Source organism: Ochotona princeps, chromosome 26 (assembly GCF_030435755.1).
Source record: "Ochotona princeps isolate mOchPri1 chromosome 26, mOchPri1.hap1, whole genome shotgun sequence".
NCBI lineage: Eukaryota > Metazoa > Chordata > Mammalia > Lagomorpha > Ochotonidae > Ochotona > Ochotona princeps.
In genome coordinates, this window is record NC_080857.1 from 5,668,413 (window position 1) to 5,674,412 (window position 6,000).

Here is a 6,000-nt window from a genome sequence, read left to right on the forward strand (position 1 = left end):
GGAGGGAGAGGGCCCCGTGGAGCACGGAGGGCTGTGGCCAGTGCTTCTCCTCCAGGTGGGATTTGCATGAGCACTGGACTCTCATGGCTCATCTTTCCCCTTTTTGCTTTGTCTGCCAGGCGACTCGATTCTTCCACCACTTCAGACCTGCTGTGAACAGCTCCACCTGCTGCACCCAGGTGTTCCTCTGGGCTGTGGGGCCAGGACAGACCACAGCCTGAGCCAGTGGAGAATCACTCTGCAGAGACAAAGACCCAGGGTTTTTAGAAGCAGCAGTTTTCTGTTTCCCCATGTCATCCTTCCCCTGCCAAGGGGACCTCTCTGTGGGGACCCCAGGATCCGCTTTCCCGCATGGCGAGCTGACCCCACTGGGTCACAGGCCCCAGAGTAGACAAGCTCACGGTCTCAAACTTGGTGCTTGCTTCTGCAGTGTCACAGTGGGGCGGCCTGTTAAATGGGCGCAGCTGCCGTTCACACCCCTTGCCTGAGAGCAGGCCAGAGGACTGTCGCCTGGGCTTTCAGCCACAGGGGGCACCGTACTCTCAACTTTCTCTTAGAGGATGCCCTGGCTCCAATGTGGGCAGCCATTGAGGGATCCAGGCAACTGTTCTGGGAAAGTGTGTTTGTGCTGTTATTTCTTTTGAGCTTTGAGACCCACTTGGGGCTTTGTTTAGTGGCTTTTTTTTTTTTCACTTAAATGTGCCTGTTTTAGAATAAAGGGCTGAGTCAGTTGTCCTAGTAAGCCAAAATTCCAACTTGAGGTTGTGTTTATGAATAGAAAAGCCAGCCAAAAGCCCAGGTTGATGACCAAGGGGAGGAACTGGTGAACGTGTTTCAGACATCGCAAATGCTCAGCCCCAGACACGCTGCCCTTGGCCTGAGCCTCCCCAGCCAAGGCAGCGGCTTCTGGTGGTCAGGCTACCTTGACCATGAAATATGGCCAACCCTCAGAGCCAGGGCCGCTACGGCAGCAGGGGTCACAGCTGGTGTCCTGGTCACAGCTGTTCAAGACTGCAGTTTCCTGGAGGCCCCAGGTTACGTATTGCTCCCCTATTAGACGTGAGCATCTGCTCTGAATCCACATGGGCCAGGCTCCTGGTCAGCGCCGAGGAGACCCCAGGATTCTGTCCACTAAAGCCCTGCGCCGCTCGCTGGCAGGTTGCCATCCAGGCAGGTGGAAGGGGGGTGGGCAGCGGAGACCCGGTGCTATGGTCCTGGAGAACAATCTGTGTCGGGCAGACACACAGGCTGACCTGACTGAGCCAGTCCGGCCAAGATTAGCAAGAGGGTCGCCGTTCATTGTGGGCATCCTGCTCTAAAAGTTCGTGTCTCCAGTCATCCCCATGTTGGGAGGATAGGCCCCTTGGCCATTGTACACATGGGTGAGGAGGGATGCTGGAAGCCCGGAAAATTTCACATGCCACATACAGGGTTTATGTTACAGTGACAATGGGGGTATACAACCCAGTCTTCTCAGGCCAGGAGAACTGACCAGGGCCCAGGAGGAGGACATAGGAGTCAGGGAGCGTCAGTGAAAGAGCTGGGTTTTGCAAGATGAGTAGGAGTTCCCCCCAACCCCCGTGAAACACCTATCACTTCTTCCAGTAATGGGGTTGGAAGCTCCTGAGATGTTGGTGATATTATTGGCGTTGGCCGCAAATTCCTGAGTATTTTTGAGCAACCAGCTAGGATCTGGGATCACTAAACCTTCCAAGTGAAGTCTGCACTAGAACCCAGTGTTACCAATTTCAACATGGATGGCATCCTTACAGACATCCTGGGGACAGCCTGTGTCCTCCCAGGTAGCAAGATTTTTTAAGAAAATTATTTTATTTTTATTTGAAAGGCAAAATTACAGAGAGGAGAGACAGATCTTCCAAGTTCACCCCTCAATGGCCGCAATAACCGGAGCTGAGCTCACATGAAGCCAGGAGCCAGGAGCTTCTTCCACCTCTCCCACATTGAGTGTAGGGGCCCAAGCCTTGGACCTTCCTCTGCTGCTTTCCCAGACACATTAGCAGGGAGCTGGATTGAAAGTGGAGTAGCCAGGACACGAACTGGTGCTCCTATGGGATGCCAGCTCAGCAGGCAGAGGCTTAATCTACTATGCTATGGTGCCCCCTTCCTCCATTTGCCTTTTAAAAATGTTTCGCAGATGACTCCAGTGGGTAGCCCAGTGGGAGACTGCTGGAGTCGAGGCAGGTCCCCAGCCTCATCCTGTGACATGCTGAGGCGGCCAGAGGGAGGGTTGCTGTTGAAGCCGGCCCCTTCTAGCTTCAGCCAGACCTGTTCACATTGTGCTGACAGCATGGGTCCTGCTGCCAAAAAGCAACATTGGCAAAGCCCATGGAGTGTGGGCGGGAGTGCTCACTGAGCACCTGGCTCCACTTCCAGTCCAGCTTCCTGCTAACACTCGGGAAGGCGGCAGGCAATGGCTCAGGTGCCTGGGGCTGTGGCACCTGCATGGGAGACCCGGATGAACCCGATGGAGTTCTGGGCTCCTGGTCTTGGCTGGCCCAGTTCAACCGCCAGACACATTTGGGGAATGAACTAGCAGAGGGAAGATTCTCTCTCCCTCTCGCTTTTCCCCTCCTTTCTGTCTATATTTCAAATAAAATAAAACTAAATACAAGTAAGAGAGAGACGGACTGGTCCAGAGCCTGTTGGGTCTCCTGGCTGTGGGGCCCCAGCTCTCGTGGGAGTACGCTCGCCACGTCTGAATTCAGCACCGTTTGTGTGCTCTGTAAAGCTGCCTTCTGTCGCAGGCAGGCCACTTCCTTGACAGGTGAATTAACCCCTGGCTGTGGCAGCGGCAGCCACAGCCTCACAATGAACGTTTTGATGGCTTCGTTTATGAATTACGGTGGGGCGCCCTGGTGAGGGGTCGAAGGTATTTGAGATCCTTTGGGATCAAATACGAGATATTACCTAAATGAGACTCCATTTAATAGACGATAAATCTTGATAGTGTAAGTTTAACACGGTTTGATGGTTGTAAAGCTAGCGGATCTACCCTAGGAATTCGCTGTGTTGCATTTATGAAATATTTAGTCAGGTGTTTTTAAAGGTACAACTTTTTTTCTTCTAAGGTACTAACTTTTATGGGCTTAACAAGAAAAATTCATATTGGAATCCCTGTATGGAGTCTTTGATAAAACAGGTTATAGTTCTCTCACTAAAATAAGGAAGCTCTTGAATAATGCAGTAAGTTGAAATAAGATGTGGATGTTAATACCTGTGTGTATATTACACATACATGCGTGTGAGACTGTATTTTAGGATGAGAGAATGGTATGATTAAAAACAACTGAAGAATGAGCTTCCGGACCCTGTGCTGTGGCTCCGTGAGCTGAGCAGCCCTGTGTCTCGGAGGAGTTCTGGTTGAGCCCTGGCTGCTCTGCTTTTCCTGCAGCTCCCTGCTCTGGAGCCCGGGAAGGCAGTGAAGTGTGGCACAGGTGCCTGGACTCCTGGTACCCGTGTGGGAGACCAGGATGGAAGTCCAGGCTCCTGGCTTCAGCTTGGCCTAGCTTTGACTGCTGTGGCCATTTGGGGAGGGAACCAGTGCACGGAAGATCACTGTCACTCACTCCCCCTTTCTCTGTCTTTCCCTTTTTTTCTTTCCCCTTTGTCACTTTTCCTTTCAAAAACAAACAAACAAACACCCTGATCTTCTGTTTGATGTATCAGAATGCCCACAGTGTACGTGTCCAGGCAAGCCTCCCTGGTGGGTGGCCAGAGGCCCTGAACTCATTACTCGCCCCATGGACTCGTCTCCACTGCCGTGTCACGAATTAGCCACGCTGAATGGCTTAAAGCACACGGTGCTCCTCCAGTGCACTTAGTAGGTCAGGTGTCTGGCTTGGGCCAGACTGCACTACAAGCAGCCTGGGGGCTGAGGTTGTACCTGGCCCGGCAATCCTTCACATGCCTGGGGCTGCAAACCTGTGGCCGCAGACCCATCACGGCCAGCAGGAGCACCTCTCTCCCAGCGCAGGTCACTCCTCCCAGACTGGGAAGTCCCTGGCAACAAGTGCTGTGTGCCTAGGATGGCAGTAAGTGCCTAGATGAACGAGTAAGTGGTGGAGGGACAGGCATTTAGCACAGTGGTTATGGTGCTATTTGGGGTGGCCAAACGCTGTGTCGGGGCGCCTGCCGTGAGTCTCTGCTCTTGGTCCATGCTTCCTGTTCATGTGCCCCCAGGGAGGCCGCAGTGATGACCTGAGCATGTCGGTCTGGTCCCCTGCAACCCCTTGGGAGGCCCCTTGGGAGCTGCCGGTCCCAGCCCAGCCCTGAAGGTTGTGCGCATGCGGGGACTGAACCAGCAGAAGGGCGTTCTCTGACTCTCTACGTTTCAGGTAACAAGAACACATTTGAAAATGTTAATACAAAGTAAAGGGCTATTGTTCCTGCAGCCACACTTGGGCTTCTGCCTGAAGATGCCATGACAACTCTGGGATGTCAGAGAGGGCCCTTCGGCCCAGGGTTCCAGTCTCTCCAGGCAGACCGCTGGACGGACAGCAGTGAAAGTGTGCATAATTGGCTTTGGCCTCCTCACCGTGGCCCCCGACACCTGCCGGGGGTCAGGAATGGGCCCATCACCTGCTCACTCCTCTGGTTGCCCGTTTGCTCCTAACCTTGCTTCAGGGTCAGAAAGATGCCCCTGGGAACCGTCACTGAGGGCCCCCCAGCGGAGCCCAGCTGTCCCCTTCCTGCCTGCCCTGAACTTCCCCTGCTCTTCATGGAGCCCCTCCCCAACCCACAATTAAGAGACCCCTGATTCGAGACAGGGCAGACAGTTTTTCAAGCAGATGCTGCTGGGAAGTTCGGGGTCGAATACTATGAGGAGCGCCGAGAGCTGCTTTAGCCATTGTGTGCGCAGCGGCGTCCACTAGCGTGACCATAATTACAAACGCAGGGCGGAGGGGAAATCCATCTTATTTAAAAGTGTTTTAGTGTCAGCAAGCACATTGCAATGCCATTAAGAACGTTTTTGTTAGGGACACGTTTGGCTTGAGGTTTTTAATTTGCTTGAAGTGTTTTTTGCTAAAACAGAATTATGCTGGAGTTTATATAAAAGCAGAGAATGACATGAAAAGTTTCAACTTAAGCAGCAAAATATAGAGGCTAATCTTATTTAAAAGTAATATGTATGTCTTGATTGGGTGCCCAGATACGCTCAACTGGGACGTTTTAGTGGGCGGCTCTGAGCTGTTCGCCGGAGTTTCGTGGAGAGCGCTTTCCTGAGCTTACATTGCCAGAACTGAAATACTCCTGTGGCTGCGTTTAATAAAGAAACGAAAGTCTTGAGTAAGGGGATATGATTTTTTATGACAGAAGGAATGCAAATAACTTTTAGTCTCATTGCCTTGACCGGGTTTGGTTTGATTTGATGGCGTTTAATAATGACTTATAACCTGTGCTGACAATGTGCAGGCCCGCACAACGTCACTTCACTCATTTATTCTGCTTGCTGTAAAAACAAAGAGATGGCAAATAAATATATGGAAGGCTCATTGTTTGTCAGAGGGCCCAAGCCAAGAGTTTTCAGTGACCTTTTAAAATATGGTCCCAGGCTAGTACTAAAATGTCTGTCACTCAACGCACACACTCGTGCGCCCTGGCCTTTTAACCCATGCAGCTTGAGCTTTTTTTTTTCTCTCTTTCAAATGGGCGTATGAATTTCCAATCAGCGGCAGCGACTTAAGCGGCCAGATTGAGAGTTACTGTAAATTGCACCCTGACAATTACAATACGCAGGGCATCGGCGAGTTATTAATGGGCTTGCCTACTGATGGCCTTTCAGCACAACCTCAGCCCTGCCCAGGGCCAGCCTAATTGGAACCAGGGCTGCAGACTCCCCAGCTCCCCAAAACCTTCACACTGAGGATGAAGCAAGCAGGGGAGTGGGGCTCCCTTGGGCCCCCCCTCTTGCAGAGGAAGACATCAATTGATTATGGATGGCTCCTGTCCCCCACGTCGGATCTCTGATTCGCCTCCTCC